A 26,804-nucleotide genomic window follows, 5' to 3' on the forward strand; every position below is an offset into this window, starting at 1 on the left:
AGTCCCTTTTATTTAACTTACAAAACTACCCAAAACAAAATTTGCTGTATAAATTAGCATATAACAGGTGTTTTTTCCTAAAAACCTATTAAAATTTTTGCTGTAGCACACCATGCTATCTAAATTTTTATTTAAAAAAAATTGTACAACAATGATGGCTTACAGAGTAAGGAAAATCAAACCATCAGTCCCTTAACAATTTTTATAAATATTTACATCTAATATGTATATGGTATTCACTATGTATAGATTTTGTCTTAAATGTTTTCATATACATTAGTGAATTTATTCCTTACAATAAGGCAATGTGTTGATACCACTTTAAACTTGATTTCGCAAATAAAATATCATAATCACCTTGAAAAGGCAGAATGGATCTTCCCCACCTAAAATTTGGTGCAGATGTCAAGAGAGATGACACCATACATACACAAATGTTATGAAAATGTTTATAAGTCATATGACAGAAGTTTCCAGGAAGAAGAAGGTAGACTCCCAAGTAGGCCCAGAAGTGGTTTGAGATAACAGGAAAAAGAAACTGGCTAGACTTCTGTGGTGGTTAGGGGGTGGGAGTGAGATTTCCTGAACATGGTTTGAACCACCCAACAGAGAAAAAAGGAGGAAGCATTCAGGCTTATTTTGAGATTTCCAGACACAGGGCAAAGGGGGAATAGGGCAAATTAAGTCCTGATAGTGAAGAGCAATCAGCAGAAATGGAGTCTGATTTATTACAAACAGAAATTGAGGTTCAATGTAGACAGTTACCTGGCCATCGAGCTTATAAATTGCAGATCTGGGATTAAAACTCAGGAAGTTGCTTCCAGCGCCCATGCTCTTAACCAAGATACTCATTTTCTTTTTAAAAAGGCATCACTTGCTTACCATAGAAAATAAAGGATGCATAAATAAATTAGGAATAGAAAATAAAAATCACTTTTATTCAAATGATTCACAGAAAACCAGTTATATTTATTTTTATACTACCCTTTAGCATTTATTCTATTTTAATACTCTATAAACTGCTTTGAATCTTCCTAAATTACATCCTGAACATTTTTCAAGGAATTAAATATTCCCCCAAATAGTATATAGAATTCTAAAATGCCACTCATGGTCTGCAGATCTTGGCATTGTTTCCAATATTGTCTTCTACAGTTGATCGTGGGCAGATTCTAATCAATAGACCATGACAAAGGAAATGAGATGTCACTCTCATAATTATGTTACTTTGTATTAACAAGGTATGGGTATTCTATAGATGTAATTAATACCTTTCAAATTCATCAAAAGGAATATTATCCAGTAAAGGCATGATATAATTAGGTTAGTCCTTTTAGAAAAAGACCCTGACCTTTCCTGAAGGGAGACATTCTTCCCCATTCTTTGATTTCGTAAACACAAACTCATATCCTTCCTATCTATCTACCTATATACCCACCCAAATACAAACACAGGGCCAATCCTCATTATTTGTCAATTCTACACATAGGTTCAGAGTGCTGAAACCTTTGAGTGGCCCCACAGACATATTCCCAGGTGAAGTCAAACAAGGCTATAATCTGCCTTCTTATTTCAGCTCTCATACTGTAAGCTACTATCTTTTTCAAAGACTATGTAAGTGCCATGTGTTTGTATTTTTGTGTTTAGTGGAGTGATTTTTGGTTTAAAATAACTTCTAACCACTAGGCTGAAGTGCTGTCTAGTGTTCTTAAATACAAAAAAATCTGTGATGTACCTTAAGGAGAAAGGCCCATGTTAGATAAGTTTTGTTCAGGCATGAGTTATAATACTGTTGGTCATGAGTTCATGTTAATGAAGCAGTAATATCATATGTTCAGAAAAAGGAAGAGCAAATTTGTGGTTCTACATGAGGCTACTCCAAAATGTGCTAAATAACATCTATGGTGCAAGGTGAAACTATGGAAAAGATGGAAAAGTGGTTAAACCGTGGGTTCATGAGATGATTATGGATTATAATAATAAAAAAAGAGGTATAGTGGTAAGCATTTGTGAGGCTGAAAGCCAAAGAAATTTTTTATCACATTTCTCAGAGTCAGGAAAATGTAAAACCTGAATCAGCTAATACTGGCTCCATCACACATTTCAAAAGGTGGTAACTGCATGAAAAATGTTAAATTGGCAATTAACAAAATACTTGAAACAGTGTTTTCTAGGAAAAAGGTTGTTATGAAAGGAGCAAATTTCCAGTAGTCATGTGAAACAAGGACATTGACAAACGAACCTATATGATGCAAGTGACATTGTAGGTAACACAAATGTGACTAGAACCTTGCAAGTCTCACAAAAACGTTACCCTGCATTTCTCTTGAAGCAATAGCTCAGTATTTGCTGATTCAGTATTCACATGACTTTACAGAATATCATTACCCTGAATAACCAGTACTGGACTGTGTGTATAAAATGTGTATATTTTATACACACTACAATTATATATGTTATTGTATAACACAGACATATAAACTCATTTATTTATTGCTAGCCACCAAAAAAGTCCTATAAACACACTGGATCAAAGAACATTAATTGTTCTTAATATAACTTGTCAAAGCTGTTTTTCAGAAATGAAGGAGATATATAAAGACATTCCCAAACAAACAAAAGCTGTAGGAGTGCATCATCATTACATTTGCCTTACAAGAAATGCTAAAGAGTTCTTTAAGCTGAAATGAAAGGATACTCACCAAGTAAAAACATGAATGTATAAGAATCACCAGTAAAAGTAAATATATAGTCAAAGTCAGAATTCTCTGGTGTTGTAATGGTGGTATATAAGTCATTTCGACTCTGTTATAATATTTTATTTTATTTGAGAGAGTGAGCAGGAACGGGGGTGAGGAGCAGAGGAAGAGGGAGAAGCAGGCTGACTCATGGTGCTCCTCCCAAGACTCTAGGATCAGGACCTGAGCTGATGGCAGATGTTTAGCTGACGGAGCCATCCAGGTGCCATATCTAGTATAAAATTTTTAAAAAACAAATGTACCAAAAATAACTATGATTGGTTTTTGATTCTTCATATAAAGAGCTCAGAAGTAATCACTGTATCTTAAGAAGTAAAACAGAAAAATCAATAGCACCTCTCGGATCAATAAGAGAGGCAAGAGCCTAGGATGAATCACTGCCCCCCAAAATTGGAGAGACAAGTAAACATAGGTAGTCCTGGCTGACCACAGTGGGGAGGAGGAAAAACCAGGAGCAGGAAAAACCCAGGGAATCAGGACTAGGGTAAGAAAATCTGAACTATAATAGATGAATTGCTGGAGGCTCAGTGTGGGCAACTCTGAGTTAAAACCTCAAGGTGGACCCAGGCATAGGACAGCACCTACAACACTGTAAGATTTACCTCTAGCAGCTTGGAGAGATTCCCACAGCTAATACTGAGAAAAATCTTCTCACGCTTTGAGTCAGGGAGGAGCAAAAGAATCACCTTGAAATGTACCAAAGTACTCTGATCTTTTTCACAAGGCTTACCCTCAGGGGAAACTAGTTAACAAGATCCTAAACTTCTGGAGTATTATTAGAATGTAACCATTCTGGGTAAGGAAAATACCCAGCTCCAGCACACTCCAGTCAACCTGTCCCTGAAACTGTGATTAATATGTTAAGAACTCTAAATAAAACAAATGGCACATAAAAGATGGGCAACGTAAACGAAGAAATGGAATTCTTAAGAATCAAAGAGAGATGCTAGAAAAACTGCTTTAACAGTTATGGAGGATAGTTGGAACACAGGGAGGGGCAAGGGAACGTGTCCTAAGAGGAAACAGAGCCCATCCCGTTATTCTACACCACCCTGAAAGGAGCCCTCCACTGTTTCCCATGTAAACAACTACCTGAGAGGTAGATGAGCCTGTGGACAAAAACCTGATTGGGTGACAAGCCAATGGAAGTTTAATTAGATTCAAACAACCTGCCAACAATCTCATAAAAACCTTAGGCTTAGAAAACAACTGCAGCCCTCTCAGGTCCCCTTCCTCCTGGGGAGCTGTGTACTATCACCCAATAGACTTTACTCTGCTGTCCACAACTCTGTCTGGCCTAACTCTTCATTCTTTGAAGTGGTATGATCAAGAACCATGGGCACTAAAGGAAAAGAAATACTGAAACAGTAAAAGTGAAGAATTCCTTTAATGGGCTTATTGGTAGACTGGGCATGGCTAAGAAATAAACCTCAGAACTAGAGGATATATCAATAGATCACTAAAAAACCTGAAAAAAAGAAAGAAAACAAAATACAAGAGAATATCCAAGGTCTGTGGGTTGATTATATGATAGTGCAAAGTAAGCATAATGGGAACACAAAAAGAGAAGAAATAGAAAGGAACAAAAGAAATATTTTGAAAAAATAAATACTACAAGTTTGCTAAATTAATGTTAGAAATCAAATCAGAGATCTGGAAAGCATAGATAATACTAAGCAGGATAGATGCCAGTAAAACCACACTTAGGCATACCATTTTCAAAGTAGAGAAAATCAAAGATCAAAAAAAATTTCCTGAAAGAAGCCAGAAAGGAAAAGAAGTAATATATCTACAAGGGAATAAAGAATTAGATCCAGTGTCTCCTCAGAAACCATATACACAAGAAGAAAGTGAAGTCAAATATTTGAATGTTGAAAGGCCAAGCCCCCCCAAAAATCACCAACCTAGAATTTTGTAACTTGTAAAATTATCCTTCAGAATGAAAGGATAAACAAAAAAGTCTTTGTTTATCAAAACATGAAGGGATTTGTTGCCAGTAGAACCTCCATGGAGAAAAAGTTAAAAGAAGTTCTTAATAGAGAAGGAAAATGATAAAGATGAGAAATTGGATGACTTTCTTACAAAACTAAACATAGTTCCACCATATGAGCCAACAATCATTCTTCTTGGTATTTACCCAAAGTCGCTGAAAACTTAGATCTACACCAAACTCTGCACATGTATGTTTATATCAACTATATTCAAAGCTGCAAAAATTTTAAAGCAACCAAGATATCCTTCAGTGGGTGAATGGAAAAAATAATTTGTATCACAACCAGACAATGGAATATTATTCAATGATAAAAAGAAATAAGCTAATGAGCCATGAAAAGACACGAGAAGACTTCAATAAATATTACCAAGTCAAAGAAGCCAATTTGATAGTAATTGCAACTGTATAACACTCGGGAAAAGGTAAAATTATGGAAGCAGTTAAAAAAATCTGTGGTTGGTTGAGAAGAGAAGGATGACTAGGCAGAGCACAGAGAATTTTTAGTTTAGTAAAAAACAAAAGCTATGACTGATCTTTTAGTGGTAAGTAAATGTATCATTATACATTTGTTTAAACCTACAGAATATAGAATACCAAGAATGAAATCTACACCATCTTCTCATTTTTTAATAAACTCAAACTACCATAAAAAATAAAGTTTTTAAAAATATATAATTTAAAAAGTTTATGACTATAATAATAATAATAATGATATATTATTGGATGTACAAGAGATAACATATAAATTGCAACAAAAATTAACATGTTAGGGGGAGTAAAAGTATAAAGTTTTTGTATGTGATTAAAGTTAAACTGTTAGGGGCACCTGGGTGGCTCAGTGGGTTAAAGCCTCTGCCTTCAGCTCAGGTCATGATCCCAGGGTCCTGGGATCAAGCCCCGCTCTGTCCAGCAGTGAGCCTGCTTCCCTTCCTCTTTCTCTGCCTGCCTCTCTGCCTACCTGTGATCTCTGTCTGTCAAATAAATAATAAATAAAATCTTTAAAGTTAAACTGTTATTTTAAAATATGAATGTTAAAAAGAGGGTATCATGCTTAGTGAAATAAGTCAATCGGAGAAAGACAACTATGATATGATCTCCCTGATATGAGGAAGTGGAGATACAACATGGGGGGGTTAAGGAGGTAGGAGAAGAATAAATGAAACAAGATGGGATTGGGAGGGAGACAAACCATAAGTGACTCTTAATCTCACAAAACAAACTGAGGGTTGCTGGGGGAAGGGGTGTTGGGAGAAGGGGGGTGGGGTTATGGACATTGGGGAGGGTATGTGCTATGGTGAGTGCTATGAAGTGTATAAACCTGGTGATTCACAGACTTGTACCCATGGGGATAAAAATATACTATATGTTTATAAAAAATTAAAAATTAAAAAAAACTCTAAGATATTTCTCAGAAGCATTGTAGTACTACAAAGCAAAAACTTATGGTAGATTAACACAAGATAGTAAGAGAAAGAAAACAAAGCATACCACTACAAAAAGTTATCAAATCACAAATTAAGAAAGCAGGAGAAGAACAAAGAAATGCAAACAGAAAATATTTAATAAGATAGCACAAGTAAATTGTTACCTATCAATAATTACTTTAAACATAATTGGATTAAAGTCTTCAATCCAGAGACATAGACTGACTGCATGAATTAAAAGATTTTGTGATTTGCTGTCTATAAGAGATTCACATTTGCTTTAAGGGAACGCATAGGCTGAAAATGAAACAAAACAAAACAAAACAAAAACTAGAAAAGCTACTTCAATCGAATTATAACCAAACGAGTATAAGCGTAGCTGTACCTCTAACAAACAATATAGACTTTATGTCAAAAATGGTCATAAGACATAAACATTTATTATATAATGATAAAGATGTCAATTCATCAAGATATAACTGTTGTATTTGTGCACCCAATACCTGAGCATGCAGATATATAAATCACATACTAACAGAACGGAAAGCAGAAATAAGACATCAATACCAAAATAATAGATGACTTAACTATCCCATTCTCAACAATAGAAAGGTTATTCAGACCAAAAAACAATAAAGAAACAGCAAATTTGAGCAATGCTATAGACCAAATAGACCTGACAGATATCAGCACACTCCACCCAACAGCAGCAGAACACAAATTCCTCTCAAGAGTACATGGAAGATTCTCCAGAACAGAGCATACGTTAGGCCATAAACAAGTCAACAAATTGAAGATAATTGGAATCATATCTAGCATCTCTCTGACTCCAGTAGTATAAAACTAGAAATGAATTACAGTGGGAAAATTGTAATTATTTTTTAAATTTGGAAAATTTTATGGGGAAAATTTACGGGGAAATTAAACAACAGGCTCCTCAAATATTAATGTTTCAAAGAAGAAATCAACAGGGAAATTAACAAATATCTTGATACAAAAAAAGTGGAAACACAATCTACTTATGAGATTCATGAGAAACAGTTCTAAGAGGATAATGTATAGCTGTAAATGATTACATTGAAGGAAAATAAAGATCACAAAATAAGAAGTTTTATACCTCAAAGAATTAGAAAAAAATAACCAATCACAATGTTAGCAAAAGAAAGAATAAAGATTAGAGCAAAAATAAATGAAATCAAGAATAGAAAAATAGATCAATAAAGCTGAGGTTTTTTAAAGAATTTATTTATTTTGAGAGAACACACACACCCATGAGGGGGGAGGGGCAAAGGGAAAGGGAGAGAGATAATCTCAAACAGACTCCATGCTGAGCACAGAGCTCATTTTGGGGTAGATCCCATGATCCTGAGATCATGACATGAGCCAAAATTAAGAGTTGGACACTTAACTAACTGACCCACCCAAATACCCCAGAGTTGGTTTTCTTTAAAGGCAACAGAACTGACAAACCTTTAGCTAAGGAAGAAAAAAAATTAAATAAAATTAGAAGAATTTCTAAAAATTAAATAAAATTAGACGAAAGAAGACACATCGGCACTGAGATCACAGAAATACAAAAGATAAGCAGTGATTTTGACAAATATATGCCAACAAGCCAAATATCTTAGAAGAAAAGGGAAATTCTTAGACATATACAACCTCACAAGACTGAATCATAAAGAAAGAGAAAATCTAAACAGACCATTAATAAGTAAGAAGATTGAATCAGTAATCAAAAATCTTCTAACCAAGAAAAGTCCAACACTGGATGGCTTTGCTGGTGACATCTACCAAATAATTTAAGAATAATTAATACTAATCCCTCTCAAATTTTTCTCAAAAAACTAAAGAGGAAACATTTCCAAACTCATTTTTCAAGTTCAGCTTTAACCTGATACCAAAGCCAGGTAAGAACACTGCAAGAAAATTAAAGGCCAATATTCCTGATAAATATAGATACAAAAATTCTCAACAAAATACTAGCAAACAAAATTCAACAGCATATTAAAAATATCATACAACATATTCAAGTAGGATTTATTCCTAAGACACAAGGATAGTTCCACACACACACAAATTCATAAATGCAATTTACCGCATTAAAAGAATGAAAGATAAATATATGATCCTGCAAACAGAAAATGCATTTGATAAAATCAACATCCTTTCACTATAAAAACAAATTAGGTATAGAAGAGATGTACCTGAAAATAATGTTGTCCATATATGATGAACCCACCACTAATATCACACTCAAGAATGAAAAGCTGAAATCTTTTAAGATCAGGAACAAGACACAAGTAAACATTCTCACCACTTCTATTCAGTATAATACAGGAAACTCCAGCCAGTAATTAGGCAAGAAGTTACTATTGTTTACAAATGAAATGATGATGTATATAGAAAATCCCCACGTATCCACCAAAAACCTGTTTGTACTGAATTATCTTTAGACATATGTTGGAGCTTCTTGCTTGTTTCCTAACTTCTATTTCCATACATTTCACTTGTATGACTTTATGGTTGAATTTGATCTCATACTTCACTAATTCGTTCTTCATATGAATCCATTCTGATACCCATTTTATCTATTGAATTTCATTTATTTTAGTAAATTTCATATTTCCAAAGTTTCTTGTTGTGTTTTTTTTAAATATTTTATTTATTTACTTGAGAGAAAAAGCACAAGCAGGGGGAGGGACAGAAGGAGAAGCAGACTCCCCACTGGGATAAAAAGGAAAAAAAAAACCCAGAATTTATTTATTTTTTTAAAGATTTTATTTATTTATTAGACAGACAGAGATCACAAGTAGGCAGAGAGGCAAGCAGAGAGAGAGGGGGAAGCAGGCTCCCCACTGAGCAGAGAGCCCAATGTGGGGCTTGATCCCAGGACTCTGGAATCATGACCTGAGTCGAAGGCAGAGGCTTTAACCCACTGAGCCACCCAGATGCCCCAAAAACCCAGAATTTAAATGACAAAAATAAACATGAAACATAAAAATCAACTTCAGTAGTAAATAAATATCTGCTAAATTCATAGAAAAGGTGAACTTCAATGGGAAGGTTTAATGCTAGCAAGGGTGTTGTAAAATAAACACTTTCATGGACTCCTACTGACTATTGAAATTAAAATATTTGCCAAAAACATTTCAAACTTTTTATTCATTTGATCCAAATATGTGATTAGATCTTTAAAATATATTTAAATGGGGATGTTAGTTTTGTACAAAACTTATAATAGAAGGAAAAGTAAGTATCTAATAATAGGAGGGTAGTTAAGTGCTTATAGTTCAAACACATAGACTATTTTTTAGGCATTAAAATTGATGTTTATGATAACTTATTTTATGGGGACATGCTTACAAAAAGTCTTAAAAACATAACATAATTATGTATATAATTTGCTTTCAACTTAAGAAAATCTGTGTGAGGGTCACCTGGGTGGCTCAATGGGTTAAACCTCTGCCTTCGGCTCAGGTCATGATCTCAGGGTCCTGGGATCGAGTCCCGCATCGGGCTCTCTGCTCAGCAGAAAGCCTGCTTCCTCCTCTCTTTCTCTCTCTGCCTGCTTGTGATCTCTCTCTCTCAAATAAATAAATCTTTCAAAAAAAAAAGAAAAGAAAGAAAAGAAAATCTGTGTGAATAAACCAGAAACTAAAAAGAAATTTATGAAAATCTCAATGAAGGTTTTATAGGGTTGATAAACTTCTTCTTTTAAGTATTTTTTTTTCTGTATTTGCTTCAGCTTCTGTAGGGAGAAATTAATATTCTAATGAATAGGAAGAGAAAGCATTTTAAGAAATTAATCACCTAAATTACTTTATTTCTCAGCATCCGTCTTTTTTGTTTCATGTCTGGTAATATTTTCCCCTTTGAATTAGTGTGCCAGGGCTGCTGGGACAAGCTGGGAAAGGCTGGCGGTGTAAAGTACAGAAATGTATCCCATCCCAGTTCTGGAGGCTAGAAGTCCAACACAAGGTGTCAGCAGGTCTGTGCACCCTCGGGAGCCTAGGGGTGGGGGGAATCCTTTCTTGGTTCTTGGTAGATTTTAGTGTTGCCCCTCAGTCTTTGATATTCCTGGGCTTAGGATGGTCCAACTCCACCTCTGCAACCATCTTCACACGGCGTTCACACGTGCCTTCACGTCGTCTTCCTCCTGTGCATATCTATCTCTGTGTTCAAATTTCTCCTTCTTAGAAGGACACCAGTCATCTTGGATTAAAGCTCACTCAATTACTTCATTTTTACTTAGTTATGGCCTTAAAGACTCTATTTCCAAACAAGGTCCCATGCGAGGTACTTCAACGTGTTTATTTTGGTGGGGGGGAGGCATAATTCAACTCATAATATCGCTGCTCATCAAGTTACAATGCCCTACCTATTTCTGTATTCAAAGAGATTATCTCTCAGCTCTGAATATCTCTCTTAACTCTCATCAAAATGTCCTGACTTGAGATGCCTATGTGGCTCAGTGGGTTAAAGCCTCTGCCTTCGGCTCAGGTCATGATCCCAGAATCCTGGGATCGGGTCCGTTTAGGCTCTCTGCTCAGTAGCGATCCTGCTTCCTCCTCTCTCTCTCTCTCTGCCTGCCTCTCTGCCTACTTGTGATCTCTGTCAAATGAGTAAACAAAATCTTTAAAAAAAAAAAAAAAAAAAGTCCCGACTTCATGGATGACATGAGTTAGAGGCTTCTTCTCAGTTTGATACTCCCTTCCGGGAAAGGGCTTGACTTAGGGCAGGGTTAATGCTCAGTAATGGCTTTTGGGGTCAGGCACTAGTGGCAGACTGGAAGATATTTTTCAGCACCTGTCCAATCCTATCTCACAAGAAAAGTGACAAAGTACTTCCCTTACTACAGGAGAAGGAGAATGAAGGAGCTGACCCTACCTGGCTCACTGGAGAAAACTAAGGAGCAAAAGACTCAGGATCATTGAGAAGAGGCAGAAATGTTATGTTGGGTAATTACCTCCTCAATTTAATATGGTGGTATTTTGCTTAGAGAAACCTCTCCTGGAAGCGGAAGTAAGTTTCAAAGAAGGAAATTATAGCATGAGCCTAGAGCCAGTTTCCTTGCTTTCTCTTAAAAGTCTGCATTCAAAATATAAGAAAGGAAGTACATAATAAATATGGTAATTTAGGTGGTCTTGGTAATTCTCAGTAAAATGCATTCAATGAAGTATCAATTAATTACTCAGGAGATACTAAGCATTACTTACTAGCTGAATGGGTTAGAGATCTAAACCCCAGAGAAAAATCTTCTTTCATTTTGAAGACAGAAAGTGGCAAATGTGGGAACAGTGATTAATGTTTTTTGGTCCCTCCCTACCCCAACCCTGTGCCCAAACCCCTATTCCTTTGGCAGCTCACATAAATAGTGTTCTGGTACAAATTATGGACTATAACAGGGGATTTTTATTTTAAAGCTACTTTGGATTCAATGTCAGAATACTATTTAGATCTATATATTAAATTACATGACAATTTATTCTAGTTCGTCTCTACATCTAAAATGTGTGTGCCGTGTGGTGTTACATCTGCAAACGTACTTACAGGAATTAATTTCAGAGGTAACCCTCTTGCAGAATCAGTCCTAAACCATTATCTCAGCATGGCTTTGTGGCGTCATCCTGAGAGAAATGCCATTTCTTTGAAGGACTGTGATTTCTATGGCCCTGTCCATTCAGGCTCATTACAGCAGAATGAGAGGCTTTACCTGGTGACAATTATTCAAAGCAAGTCCTAAATTATAGCCTTGTGTCCTGTCTCTGCAAAAACTGAGGATGATCCTAATGAAGCACCTATATTTAAAATATGCTACATATCAATTTAAGTACTATTGTTATATTCAAGACAGGACTGTATTAGAATGTCATTTTTTGCTGCTATTCTGAGTAAAATAAAGATTTCTACCAAAAAAATCTTTTTTTGAATTTTCTAATTTTTTAAAAAGATTTTATTTATTTGACAGAGACAGTGGGAGAGGGAATAAAAGCAGGAGGAGTGGGAGAGGGAGAAGCAGGCTGCCTGCTGAGTAGGGTGCACTATCTGGTTCTCAGTCCGAGGGCCCCAAGATCATGACCTGAGCTGAAGGCAGATGTTTAATGACGAGCTACCCAGGTGCCACCACCAAAATAAATAAATAAATAAATGATAAAATCTTAGATCTAAGTACAATTCAAGTAAAACTGGCATTTCAAATAGGTGGTCTCTGAAATTCATAAGCAGACCTTCATTAAAGCTGTAAAGCAAACATTAATGCTGCACGATTCTATCTTCCTTTTCTTTTACCTTCTTCTCTATATATCTATTAGTCTTTATGATGTTGAATTCAGAGGCATGCTGCAAAATTCCAAACACGTGACTTGCATTCATGAATTCATCATAATGCCTAAATTGTTCCTTAGCAAAACAGCTAGATATCTGCAGGTCTATAAGCCCAATTTCCTCTAAAATTATTTTTCTGGTATGTATTACTTTCCTATCATCAATTTCTCAGTATTTGATCATTCCTGGAATATATTAAAATGCAGAATTTCATTTTGTTTTTTATGTATGAGAAAAGATACTTAAAAGTTGTTGCCAGTTTCTCTTTCTTGTATACAGATATCAGGTCCTAAATTTTGGAAATTTCTCCAGAATGTACTCCTTAGTTATTACCTCAAAATAAAGCAGATAAATCATAATGCATGTCTTGTCTTGGTAAAGATCTTTGTCTTAGGTGTGGGTGTTGGGTGACAGTATATTCTTAATGAAATGTCTTATCTACTGTATATCTTTGTATTCAGAATTTTGGTTGGGATAAAGGTGGAATCTGGAAGGATCAGGAGTGGAACATATACTCCTTTGAATCTTGGACACAAGTTGGATGGACTGGAGTTTGCTTCTGTGAAATGAGACCTAAGAGGAGATGGCTTTGAAATAGGGGATCTAACCCATACCATCAAGGGGGCCTGGCTCTGTGCATTGTGCAACAGATACTGGAATCCCTCCACCCAAGCCATGTAAATAACATGAGGCTACAGATATAAATGAAACAGTTGCTATGTATGAACTGAGCCTAACCTGAAGCCAGGATGGAAAAATGAAGAACACTAAGTTATACTAAAAACATTTGTGTGCATTTTTGTAGATGGTATCCATACAGTAGTATACTTCTTCAAATAGGCCATTACCCCCTGAGAACAAGGGCCATATCTTCTTCATGTTTTTATATTTTATGATAGTATTATTGACTATAATTTAGGTATACTGTAAATACCTGATTTTTTTTAACTAAATGGTATTTTATTTTTGTATGACTTCATGGTTCATGTTGTGCTTTCATACACACACACACACACACACACACTTGTCTACCACAGAGACAGAGGCAGTTATTCCAAACAGTTTCCCTGAAACTTGGGAAAATAGGATTTGTTCGTAAAGTCTCAACTGATCATTGACAGAACCAAAATTTAAAAAAAAAAATTTTAAGATTTTATTTATTTATTTATTTGACAGAAATCACAAGTAGGCGGAGAGACAGGCAGAGAGAGAGGGAGAAGCAGGCTCCCCACTGAGCAGGGAGTCTGTTGTGGGGCTCCATCCCAGGACCCCGGGATCATGACCTGAGCGGAAGGCAGAGGCTTTAACCCACTGAGTCACCCAGGTGCCCTGACAGAACCAAAATTTAAATGCATGCTTATGGAATCTGAAAACATCACTATTCAATAAGCGCCACTGGCGGCAAGCTTGTGGCTCTCCAGTCAAATTTCAGCCACCGATTTCTTTGTTTTCCTTTTTTTTGACTCAACACTAGATGAGACACACTCTCTCCAGTCACCCAGGCTGAGCAGCACCCTCACTCCTCAAGAACTTAGATTCCTTGCCTGGCCCCTAAAGATTGGATGTCTTGAACTTTACTATAAGCTACACAACAGGGAAAGCTATATGAACTTAGGGACAGAGAACAGAAGTTACTAAGGGTTAGAAGGAGACATTAGAAGCAGAAAAAAAGTCATTTGTTAGGAGAGATCCTCATAAAAATCTCTATGAACTTTCCTGTTTATAGAATACAAAGGAATTACAAATCATGAGTTTTGTTTTTAAGCAAATAAAAAAACTCATAATACCCCTTTTCAAATCAAAGGGAGCACATAAACCAAGGAAAAGGATTATGTTAAGTCTACAACTTTACTCTTGCGATATCTGCTCTTAAAAACACACTGTGCTTGCTTGGTTTATTATATTTTTAGTAGAAAAGAGAAATAACTTGCTCTCCAGTGATAGAAATTTGAGGGAGTTATGATAGAAAATCACCAAGGAGCCACAAAATCTGCCAGATGAAGGTAATAGAAGAAGTCCGGATGAATTCATACTTTAGAAAGAAATCCCACTGGCCCCCACATGTCACACCTTGCAACGGCTGTGAGGTTCAAACATTTCCTGGTGTTCCCACCCCCCATTACTGGGCAAGCATCCTGAGCCTTCAGTTCAGAAATAACTACTTAAGCAACAAATACCAATTCAGGCTAAAGCTGAAAGCAATGCTGTGATAGAATCATATGGCTTAAGATCATATTTAACAGGAAATTAAGGTGCAGATTGTCCCTTTTAGCCAATCTGTAACTCTAATTTTCCAGACATTTCCCCTTCTTTATGCTCGTAAAAGAATCAAATAAAGCCCAAGCTCTGAGAATGGAACCACCTTTAATTTGGACAGGTCTTAAAAGAGAATTAACGCTCTAATTCACACTGAGGGCCTTTTAAGCACTGAATTGCCTTAAATTACATCACTTTTATTAGAAGTCTGTTCCTCTGTACTTGTCTATCTTCTCTAATTCCTGTGCCATTCTTGAAGACCAGATAAGAAGGGTTCTTTGGATAAAGAGTTCTTTGGATAAAATGTTCTTCATGGGGGAAATAGATTGGTGAGATTTACGATTTTTTTTTTTTCCTCCTCTGAAGTATTGGTAGGAGTTTTCTCCAATAGTTAAGAAGAGCTCTAAGGCTATAGGAAGCTCAAAAAGAGTTTCCAGATCAATTTTTGGGAGCGCCAGGTATTTGCCATGGTCTCACTGATAATCTTCCCCCATTGATATGGGCCACGTGTTTGACTCAGGTGGCTGTGGTTCAGGATTGCTGGAATCAGTAAGAAACCAAGACTAAGAGGTTTACCAGCTCTGTTATAGGGTTGATAGCTGACTCTGGCTTAGCCACTGCAATTACAGCCTGCATTGGGGTAGGGGATTGTTCTCTTGGGACCTGATTGGCAACTACGACCCTAGCAAGTAAAATCCAAATACAGAAAATTACTGAAGTCTAGGCAAATGGACCCTCTGGGTATCTGGTTATGTTTTGATTTTATCCTCCCTGGAAGTGATTTTTATATACAAGATAGGACATTGTGTTTGGGCAACATTAAGGGTCAGTTAGGTCAGGGCTGACCCTCACAGGAAAACAGGGTGTGAAGGAGAAATTGAGATTAAGAGGGAGTAAAAAATTGGGAAAACCTGGCTGGGCAGAATAAGGGGTGTTTTCAGGTTGGTGAGCTCAGCACACCAAATCCTGGTTGTAGTTAAGACATCTTCCCCAAGACTAGTTCAACAAGTCCCCTTACCTCCTGCTTGCCCTCTGTCTTCTGCCTCATGCTGGAGTGCAGGGTTGGGGATCCTATCTTGGGATCCAGAGGTCAGTCTGAGTTCTCTGAGTGTAACTTGTTGGCAACATTGAGAGAATATAGGCTTTCAGAACTGCCATGGAATGCAACCATCACAAACCTAAACTTGAGTACTTGTTTTGCTAGGACCTTCATTTTTACCTCTGGTAGGACTGGTTCAAACAAACATCATGCCTACGTATTTCATGCTGCTCAGTACATCTCCTACTCATGCCTACACATAATTATCCTTGCAAAAATCATTTGCTTACTCATTCATAAGTACGGTTTCAAGGAAAGCAGTCTACAGACAACAGATCCAATATAAGAAGCTGGTAAGTGTTGTGGAACACATTTTATGTGAAAGAGAACTTTTAATGTATTTGTTGAAATAATTTTCATGTATCTATTTCTTAGAAGGCTGTGTCTGCTTTGTAATTCTTTTCCCACACTATTGGAACAATGCCAATAAAATAAGTGATGATGATAATGTATATGTTAATCTATACAAGAAAAGTAGATCTACATTATTGTCAAATAAAATATGGGGGGAGTGAACCAAGGAGGTGAAATAGGGTTCCTTCCTGAGCTCTCCCTCCTCCCACCAATACATTCAATGTGTAGCTACACATAGAGCAATTCCTTATAAAAGAAATCCAGAAAGTAGCCAATAACTCCTACACATCAGACAAATGAGAAAATGCTCATATTGAATGGGTAGGAAAGGCTGAGCATATGCTTGCCATAAATTCCACCTTCCCACCCCAAGTGGGACCATACATTTACAAGAACAATACATTTGAAAACACCATACCTTTGAGAGAGAACCCACAACTCCCAGATTCTCCCTGAGGAGCAATGGGATTGGGTTCCATGTCTAGTGCCCCAACTTTAAGGACTCACACTAGGAGGTTAGACTCCCCTACACACTTCATTTTGAAAACCAATGGTGCTTATGTCCATGAGACCCACAAGACTTTAGTAATAAAGAAATTCTTAATGAGTGCACGAGCCTTTGCCACAGCTAACTCCTTGGGGCTCAGAACACAGAGAACAGGCAAAATCTTCTTTCTCCCAGCTTTTTCCAAAAAGAGGTTTATGGGAATACTATAAAAGCTGCTCCTGAGACCAGGCTTCTACTTTCAAGAGGCATTTAGGGCTGGCTGTGTTCCTCCTCAGAGACCTAGGAAGCCAGTGGATATCTCTCTCATTTTCTCTCCTTCCCCCATGCTCCAAGTCACCGGTATCTCCACGGAAGGAGTTTCTTCACATAAGCTTACACCCCAGTTTTTTTGGCTGCCACCTGAGAGATGTGTCCCCAGATTGCCTGAGTCTCTGTCAGCCAACAGGATTTATTCTCAAAGCACACGACTGTAGCAAACAAGGAAGTAGTACTTACCAGGTACACAACACTCTACACAGTCATCTTCTTAGGGCTCGGCGCAGCAGAAGCACATTAAAAATGTCCTGCTCCCAGCCTTTCCCTGAAAAGTGTTCATCTGCATACTTTAAACTCTGCTGTCTGAGGACCAGTTTTCTAATTTAGCAGGCATTAAGGTACTGGTTGCCAGTCTTCCCAGTAAACCAGGGAAACTGGTGGACATTCTCCTACCTTTTCCCTTTGGCCTGCTCTAATAATAAAACTAAGTTGCCAGTATCTCCCTGGAAGGAACCTGTACACACATCCACCACCCCACCTTTTGTGGCTGCTACTGAGGGAAGCACCCCCAGATTTCCTGCCCCTACATGCATCCATTCACCCCATACACCTGCGCCTAGCACAAAGGAAACTCAGGCAAAAACACCCACCTTCTTCTTTCTACCTGGAAAGGGCTTGACTACATGTTTTTCCAATTGCTGGTTGATGATAGAATTTTGAATCGACCTGCAATCAAATATAAAAATCAGCTGTGTTTCTTTGCATCAACGACAAACTGTCAGAGAAATTAGGAAAACCTATTTACAGTAGCATCAAAAAGAATTAAATACTTGGGAATAAATTAAACCAATGAAGTTAAAGATATGTACACTGAAATCTAAAAGGCATTTATAAAGGAAATGAAAAATGCTAGTCAATGAAAGGATATTCTGTGTTCAAGTATTGAAGGAATTAATTTGCTAAACTGTCCATACTACTCAAGCAATCTACAGATTCCACACAATCCCTATCAAAATTCTAATGTCATTTTTCACAGAAAAAAAAAATCCTAAAATTGGTATGGAACCACAGAAGACCTCAGACAGCCAAAGCAATATTGAGAAAGAAAAAAGGAGCTGAGGGCATTACAATTCCTGATTTCAAACTTTATTACAAATCTATAGTAATCAAACTAGTATGGTACTGGTATAAACAGAGCCCACAGGTAAACTCATACAACATACGGTCAACTTGACAAAGGTGCCAAGAACACACAATGAGGGAAGAATAGTGTCTTCAATTAACAGTATTGGGAAAACTGGATCTCCACAGACAAAAGAATGAAACTAGATCCCTATATTATATCCCTATATTATACTACTCACAGAAATTACTAAAGATGTAAAGGTTAGACCTGAAGACTTAAGGTCCTAGAAAAAAAAAAAAATAGGGGGTAAGTTCTTTGACATTGGTCTTAGAAATTAGTTTTCAGATTTTGTATCAAAAACAAAGGCAACAAAAGCACAAATAAATAGGTGGAGCTGCATCAAAAGAAAAAGCTTCTACACAGCAAAGGAAACCATCAACAAAATGAAAAGTCAGAATAGAATGGCAGAGAGTATGTGAGAACCACATACCTGATGAGGTAATGCTATCCAACCTATACAAGGAATTCACATAATTCAACAGCAAAAATACAAATAACCTAATAAAAAAGGAGACAGACTATCTGAAGAGACATTTTTTCAAAGAACACAATCAAATAGCCAATGAGTATAGGAAAAGGTGCCCAGTATCACGAATCATCAGGAAAATGCATATCAAAACCACAATGAAATATCAACCCACATTTGTTAGGATAACTGCAATAAAGAAGATAAGAGATAAATGCTAGTGAGGATATAGAGAAAAGGGAACATCCAGAACCTGTTGCTGGGAATGTAAAGTGGTACAGCCAGTGTGGAGAACAGTATGAAAGTTTCTCAAAAAATTAAAACTAGAATTACTGTATGATCCAGCAATACCATTTCAATACCATTTCAAGGTATATGCATAGGAATTAAAATCCTTATCTCAAAGATGTCCCTGCACTTCCATGTTCATGAAATTGTTATTCACAATAGCCAGAGGTATGGAGACAATCTCAATGTCCTATAGATGAATGGAGAAGGAAAATGTGATATATATGTGATAAACTATGAATCAGCCTTTTAAAAAGGAAATCTTGTCATTAGCAACAGCAGGAGTAAAACTGGAGAACATTATGCTAAGTGAAATAAGCCAGACAGAGAAAGGCAAATACTGCATGATATCACATATATGTAGAATCTGAAAAAATAAAGAGCTCAGACTCATAGAATCTGAGAATAGAAAAGTGGTTGCCAAGGGCCAGGGGATTGGGAAAATAGCAAGAATTTAATAAAAGGGTACAAATTTTCAGTTACAAAATGAATGATTTCTGAGGATCGAATGTGTTACATGGTGACTCTGGTTGATAACACTGTATAGTATAATTGAAATTCGCTGAAATATATAGTATCAATGGTCTCAGATACATACACAGGTAAATAGGTGGGGTGATGGGTGTGTGAACTCAATGGGAGGAACCCTTTTATGTAGGGTTTGCATATCACATCATTATGTGAGACACTCACCTTTCAATTTCATTTGTCAATTATACCTCAATAAAGTTGAAAAAAAATAGAAGAGAAAAGAAGAAATCATGGTGGGTGCCGGTTATCATAGTTTTGAACAAATATTTGTATGAGGAATTATCAGGAGATCTCTTTTTTCTGAGTCATTCCACAGTTTGAGAATTGCAGATTTATTAAATTTAGAAAATTACCTTAGGTGAACAGTTTCCCTGATTGATTCTTAGAGACCTAATTATGAATATCAAATGCAAGCTATGTACAGGCAGGAAGATAGTATAAAGATTATTTTAAAAGAGGTATTATAATTTTAATTACTCCATATTTCAAAGAAACAATGATCTCTGTCTTTGAAAACTGACTTGTTTTTGTAAAAATAAATGTGAAAATGTCCAATGAGTCAGATATTGTCAGTGTTCTTCAGTAATGGAATATTGGCTGGGTTTTTTGTTGTGCTTTATTTGTTTTTTGTATGTATATTTTTATGTATACTATTAAAAATATAAAAACTATGTCTCTATACATGTTTTTGATTTACTAGAGAAAATAAGTGGCAGAATGTATAACTGCTACAAGATATGTAATTTCTAAAAGAGGTTAATATGTTAATTTGATCTATTGAAATATATCTTTTTTTTGTTAAGATTTTCTTTATTTATTTGAGAGAGAGAATGAGTGATAGCATGAGAGGAGAGAAGGTCAGAGGGAAAAGCAGACTCCCCATGGAGTTGGGAGCCTGACACGGGACTTGATCCCGAGACTCTGGAAACACAACCTGAGCTGAAGGCAGCCGCTCAACCAACTGAGCCACCCAGGCACCCTCTGAAATAGATCTTTAACAACTAGTTATACACTACGGATAAAACCATTCACCCAATGATATGTATGTACATCATCACTAGGACTAAGATATTAGTTTGTTTTGCATGAACACAAATGTGGGGGTTTTATTCTTTATTTGAAAAGGATTGTGTTTCTTTATAATTACCTTTGAATTCAGACATATAATTAAGAAAACACATAATTGAATACGACTTCCTCTGTATACAGTGCAAAGATGGGCTTCTTTGTTCTTTTACATTTCAAATTCAATTTTAACAAACCATCAGGAAGGAAGTTAGATATAAGGCTGCCTTGAATTCATAAAATAATTTTCTTCCCAGGAACTCAAGATTACTTGCATTATTCTTAACAAGATGTTTGTTAGGTTGCCAGTCTTTATTGTGTTCTATTATGCACTAAGATTATCAGGCAGAATGAATCCCAGCCCCTCCTGCCATCTAATCAAGGGAGCTGAGCAGAACCAACGAGATCTACATGTGCTATGAGTCTAATTTACTTTTAGACATGATAGACCTCATATGTCTATATATAGGATTATGTTTTTGGAAACCCTATCAAAGGAGTCATGGTAGAAGGATAAACATTCCATGAAATTGCTACTGTATCAAATATATTTAGTACACTGGTGGGTAAATTGTGGTATTGTCTTCAGAGCAAATTAGTGGACCACTTTTGTGCCACACATCTCTCTATAAGCACATCCATTTTCATCAAACACAGTTTCAATTTCTTTTTATTTTTCTTACTGTTCACATCATCAAATTACCCCTGTGCTGAAGATTTATTAACCAATGTAAATATTCAAAGAATAAGACACCAAAACTCATCCTTGTCTTTCATAGATCTGCACAATAAAAATGATGTTGATAAGCACAATATTACCCGACACTTATTGAAAATTTCCTGAAAGCCAGAAACTACTCTAGTTCCTTTATCTGCATAATTTCATTTAATGCTCAGCACAACTCATATAGCAGATTTTTTAATGAGATATTGAGAGTTCACATAATTTGCATAGAGCCATAACTAGTAAAATCTTCTCCATATGCAAGTTCAACATTGTCCATTTCCAAGTCAATTATGACTAAAGCAAAAAATACACAGACAACTGACAAACACACCACTAGCAAAGAAGGATTTATACTGTAAAGAATTTGCAATATTTGCAGTAGAGGAGACAAGATCTCTATTTATCAAGACAGCAGTCTTGAACTGGCACCACTGCATACCAAAGGAGAAACTTTACCCTTGGACTCAGGTTGATTCAGATTTGATGGTGCCTGAAACAGACTCAGGTTGATTCAGATTTGATGGTGCCTGAAACACATTCAATTATATGACCCTTTCTTTAAGGACAGGTTATAAAAGTATGAATAAAAGTAAGGGATGAAGGTATACATTTATGAGGAATGAGAAATTCCAACAAAAAAACTAATCAGCCAAGTGCCACAAATATTGCACAATGCAGAAAAATAACGTTGGTATGATTAATTAAAAATTGGATTCACCTATCTAAAACTTCATTTCCAACAAGTTGTGGCACATATTCTCTGCCTCTTCACATGACAGCAGTGTTATAATTTTCTAAAAGGAAAATAGAGAGGTAATATTCAATTGTTCTTCTGGCATGATTGATAGAAAGTTAGGTATATTTTTAAAAATCATTGATTCAAAACTTTCTCTTATGTCACATTTCTTTAGATAATGTCACTTTTGCTCAGAAAGTGCTTCCTATAGAGAGGTGAGTCATCAAAGAACTGCAATGAAGGCCACTGGCCCACTTTGCATCCTTCCTGTAACCTCACCTCTTCCAAGGCCAGCCCTCACCAGGCCATTGGTGTACCAGGCATGATGCAGCCATGGTGCCTGGTCATGGTAACTTCTAAGTAGATAGCAGATTCTGAATGAATTCTTTCTGCTTGAAGTCAAAGATGGGGCCTACATACATAATGAGGTCTACCAGTCACAGATCTAACAACTGAAGGTAAAAATGTTAGTCTATTGGTTTGTTCTCAGCCCAAGCCACCATCATGGGATAGAAAGTCATACCCAAGCTGGGCAGCCCACTATGCTCCTAGCACCTCTCCACATCCACCGTGAAGAGGGCTTCAAATTATGCTTTGTTAGATTCTTGATAAGCTATCTCTGATTGCAATATTTCATGTGTTTATAGAGAAATGGGAGATGGCAAGTCATGGATTATGCAATAATGGAAGTTTCATAACTAGGGAAATGTCTTGTTAGAAAAAGAAAATCCATGTGAGTCTCAGTGTCAGCGCTATCTTTATCCTAGAGACCTTGGGTCTTTTCATTGAGCAAGCTCAGTCCTGCTAGCCAACTTCCTTTACCAAAACTTTAAGAGTGAGAAAGAGCCAACAGAGGCATTTAGGAGGAAAAGTATATGGTCTTTGGATCCAGATGAACTATGTCCACTAAGTTTTTCTATTAAATGAGAGCAATATATATTGTGGACTGTGGAGTAGAGATTAAATTAAATAGTCTAAGTGTGAAGGACAGTTCACTGCTTGGTTTATATGTGTTTATATGTGTTTACCTTTAAATCCCAACCATCTCCCCTGAGCCAATCAAGACCAATATGCTTCACCAGTGAAATAAGTTTTATTGCTGTAAACTTGGCAGGCAAGGAGGCTTGCTGAGCACTGACAACTCAAATATGCATCAAGTCACAGTAGATGTCAATCTCTGTACTCTTTTTCTAATATCACATTTTTGAGTTTAGCATGTCATGTCTCCATTCTTGTCATAAATCTCTGCTCACTTGACTAATTCTGAAGGTATTCCTAATGAGGATACTTTGTATTAACGGCTTAATGACTTCAACTCTTCTTGATGTGAGTGACTCCTGCCTCCCTGTTCAACCCACTAAATTGCATTTCCTTCAGCATCATTGCTGGCTTGTTTGGAACTTGGAATTACTCAAGCCCTGTGGCACTGAGGAGCTGGCTACAAAACTAAGTCATTTGATTTCATCTGGTACATTCATGCTTCTCTTCCCTGCTGGCTTATGCTGCCAAGTACTCAGCAAGTAGGAGGGTCTAATGCAGTCTTTTAAACTACTTCCCAAAGAGGTACACAAAACCATGCCAAATAACATGGTTGAAAATATATATTAACTCCCAGGATGACTAGTCTATAAAAACGACACATACTTGAATAAAAATTGTAAAGGCCAAAGTAATGCTAAGAACTTCACCTTCATTATCTCTCTTATTCTTCATCAGAACTCCATAAGGGTGCTACTAAAATTATGCCCATTTTATAGATCAGAATTGGACAAAATATGGCCTTTGTGACTGGCCTGCTTCTGGTTTTGGGTAGCCCAATAAGCCAAGAATGCTTTTTCACTTTTTAAGTGGTTGAAATATAATCAAAGGAAGAATATTTTGTGACATGTGAAAATTATCTGAAATTCAAATTCTATACCTATAAACAAAGTTTCACTGGAATATAACACAGCCACATCCATTTGTTTACAGAGTGTCTCTGGGTGCTTTTGCTCTACCAGGCAGAGCTAAGTAGTTGCAAAAGAGACCTGATAGCTAGCAAGGCCTAAAATATTCCTATCTGATCCTTTATAGACATCTTTGCTGACCCCATTTACAGATAATGAAGCTAAGACCAGAGAATCCAGTAACTTACCCAAGCCTAAAAAATAAGAAACTAAGAAACTAAGGTAAGATCTGGATCCCCTTGACCCAAGAGATCATACCTTAACAACTATATACTGTTATGATAGTTCTGGTGGTTATAAAATTTAGTGAATTTCACACATAGAAAGCAAATCACATTTAACTGCTCTGTAGTCATATTTTCTATTTTGACCATGGCAGATAGGTGACTGCTACCACTTCTATAAAATTGTGTGCTGGTGAATTTATAAGGACAGCATTTTGTTTTGCTGACATCTGCACAGCACAGTGACGTTTTGGTCCTATTTCAAGTGGAATGATTGCCAGCCCCCATATTATAACCCTTCTACTTCTCAGCTAACTTCAAAAGCTCAGCACATATGTTAGGCTTTTGGAATTGGATGAAAGGTATGGGACTATGCCCAAGAAATAATTACAAATGATTATTCAAAATTATACATTCAGTTAATTGCCAGTAAAGAGGAAAAAGTAATCCCTTCCTCATTTCAGAAGCCAGAAATAGTGGCAAAGGATTTGATTCATTAAATAAGTGAAAAAAGTGACATTGTCAAAATGATTATCTCAGAGCAACATCTTAATATCCAACATTCATCTTAAGATTAACTTTTAAATACATTTATAATATTTCATTTGTACCTTAACAAATGTTCAATTTTAGAGATAATGATTGAAAATAACTGTACAGTCTGCTTATGTTCTTTTTGAGCATAGTGGCACATCCTGCTGATTTTCAAGAATCCCATTTGCATACGTTAGAGCACACAACCAGGGACATGAAGGATTAAGGGACACTGTATACTACTACAACTCCGCAGAGACTCGGCACAACAACAAACTAATAATTAGCATTGTGATGATACACTGCCTTATGAGTTAACAAATTCATAGTTGGTATCACATGCTATCCTCATTGCCAATAGCATTAAAATCTTTGGGTTGAAAAACAATCTACATTTTGGGTCATGGCTGCCCACTCTGAAAGGCTTCGTCCTTCAACTATTGCCTCAATTATTGCTATGTTGGACCTTAGGGTATTTGTCTTTGTGACTTGGCAATAAAGGTAAATTGCACATCTTGGATGAGCCCTGGTTTTGCTAGACCAGTGTTTACCTTCAGGAAATGAGTAAAAGACATAGGCCTTAAAAAACTAAATAAATAGGGGCACCTGGGTGGCTCAGTGGGTTAAAGCCTCTGCCTTCAGCTCAGATCGTGCTACCAGGGTCCTGGGATTGAGCCCCACATTGGGCTCTCTGTTTGGCTGGGAGCCTGCTTCCTCCTCTCTCTCTGTCTGCCTCTCTGCCTACTTGTGATCTATCAAATAAATAAATAAAATCTTTAAATAAATAAAATAAAACAAAAAACAACAAAACTATAGGTAAGAAGGTACAATGTTCTATGTATTAGAACATTGTAAAGTGTAAAGTAACTTGCTAAAAATTAAAGTTGGACTTCCTATCTCCAGTTCCATTCATGAGGTGCTTAGAAGTTGCCATTTCACCCTAACAACAACTTAAAAACTATAAGTACTGAAAAATAAACAACCCTCTTGGATCCATAAGAGAGGGGAAGATACTGGAAAAACCACTGCCCCCCAAACTGAAAAGACACACAGACACCAGAGCAGAGACCTAGGATCAGAAATTGTCATGGGATCTAGGGCCAGCACATGAGATCCTGAACTGAAATTGAAGAATTTCTGAGGTTTTGGTGTAAACATCTCTGAGAGTTAAAAACTCAAGGGGGGGCCCAGTCATAGTGGGGCTCCCACAGTATTAGGAGATTTACCTAGCAGACTCCCATGGGGAAAGTGGAAAAATTACTATTTTTGAATACTCTATAACATTTCGTTTTTAATAGGGACTGCCTCTGGTGAAACTGGTTAACCAGAGTCTAACCCACTGGAATATTATCAGAGCCTAAAAAACTTGAGCAAAAGAAATGCCCAAATCCAGCTCTTTGTAGCCATCCTATCCTACCTGAGAGGTAAGGAAAACACTTAGACATACTCGTATAGTTCACAGCCCAGAGGAAGCAGCTCATTAAAAGACTGACACCTAATCATTGGACTATGATTAGAATGCTAAGAATGGTTTCTCTCCCCCCATACCTCAGTACCACATTACTAAAAGCCAGTTTGTAACAGTTCCTTTTACCCAGCCCATTGTTGTTATTATTTTCCAAGGCCAAAGGTTGCCAGACACAGCAAAAGGCAAAGAACAGAGTTTGAAAGGACTGAGCAGGCATCATAACCAGATATGGCAGGGATGTTGGAATTAACAGACTGAGCATTTAAAACAACTCTAATAAATATGCTAAGGGCTTTAATGGATAAAGTACACAGCATGCGAGAACAGATGCGTGGTATAAACAGGAGATGGAAATCCTAAGAAAGAACCAAAAAGAAATTCTGTATTAATCTGGGCTTTCTCTCTTTTCTTTTGGATTAGTGTGGCCAATGGTTTATTGATCTTATTGATTCAAAAAACCAGCTTCTAGTTTCATTGATACGTTCTACTGTGTCTCTGGTTTCTACCTCATTGATCTCAGCTCTAATATTGATTATTTCCCTTCTTATGTGTGGAGTTGGTTTGATTTGTTGTTGATTCTCCAGTTCTTTAAGGTGTAAAGAGAGCTGCTGTGTCCTGGATTTTTTTTTTTTTTTTTTTTTTTTTTTTTTTTTTTTTTTTT

This window comes from Mustela nigripes, chromosome 5 (assembly GCF_022355385.1).
Source record: "Mustela nigripes isolate SB6536 chromosome 5, MUSNIG.SB6536, whole genome shotgun sequence".
Classification (NCBI taxonomy): Eukaryota; Metazoa; Chordata; class Mammalia; order Carnivora; family Mustelidae; genus Mustela; species Mustela nigripes.